Source organism: Andrographis paniculata, unplaced genomic scaffold (assembly GCF_009805555.1).
Source record: "Andrographis paniculata isolate CXL003 unplaced genomic scaffold, ASM980555v1 Contig43END, whole genome shotgun sequence".
NCBI lineage: Eukaryota > Viridiplantae > Streptophyta > Magnoliopsida > Lamiales > Acanthaceae > Andrographis > Andrographis paniculata.
Window position 1 is genome coordinate 1,599,385 of NW_026137577.1, and position 1,227 is coordinate 1,600,611.

Genomic DNA, 1,227 nt, shown 5'->3' on the forward strand with positions numbered 1-1,227 from the left:
AGATTTTTATGATTCTTTTAGTATTTTTATTGTATATCTTGAAAGCGAATCAACAAATGGATTTTTTTTTTATTGTACTTTTTGTATTTATGTTTCTTGTAATTTAATATTTTTAATTATTGTATTTTAATGGTGGGTCATTTGAACAAAAAAATTATTATGAAATGATTTTTAAATCGATTTCTAAAAAATTGAAGAGTGTATCTTCTCCATCAAATAATATCAATGTTCTAAGTGATAATGTAGTTGGTAACGTGGAAGACAATATTAAACAATTTTCAACAGGGGTTGAGTTGTCAGATTATGATATTATTGAGGATTTTGGATTCCAAAAATCGATTAAAGATTATCTAGTTAATATGAGAGATGAATTAAAAAGACACTGTTTGACAAAAACTCATTGCTAATAAAAAAAAAATGAATTTATTTATCCACAAACTAACTTTACTGGGAGTACACAATCAGTTTGAAAACAATGGTTTACATAATTTAAGTGGTTGAAGTATAATATTGCTATAGATGCAGCATTTTATCAGGTTTGTTACTTATTTTCAAAAGATAGTAAATTTGGAGATGATGCGTTTCCGGAAATTGCTATGCAAAAGTTCTATATCTTGAGTTTAAAAGTAAACGAATGTTTTCACAACAAAATAAGCAAGATGAGATTGATTACCGAGTTAGATTAGCAATGAAATGGATGTGGTTTAGTTCCTTTTAAAGGGAAATTATACTTTTCGAGGATCTGACGAATTGCCTAGTTCAATACATTCAAGCAATTAATTATTATATGATTTTTTATACTACGTCCGTCCCAAACACCGAGCTACATACGACCTTGACACAAGAATTTAGGTGAGTAATATCAAATAGGGTAATTTTAGATAATTTAGAGATTAAGTGATGGATATGAAAGAGGAGTATAGTGTATATTTATTTATTTTTTATTTAAGCGGTGTGATAGAATAAAGTGAAATGTATATTTATATATATTTAATTATGTGAATTTTTAATTAATTAATTAATTTTTATTGTAGATGAATATAAGAATAAAATTAATTTTGGTAGAAAATGATGTAATAATACAAAAATAAATTTATTTATATAAATACAACTATATTTATTGCACTTATGCTATGGACGTTCTGAAAATTAAAATACTGAGAGACAACACAAAAAGATTCTCACCAAAACCCATTGATTGTTTTCCCTCCAAAAGGAGTGGAAATA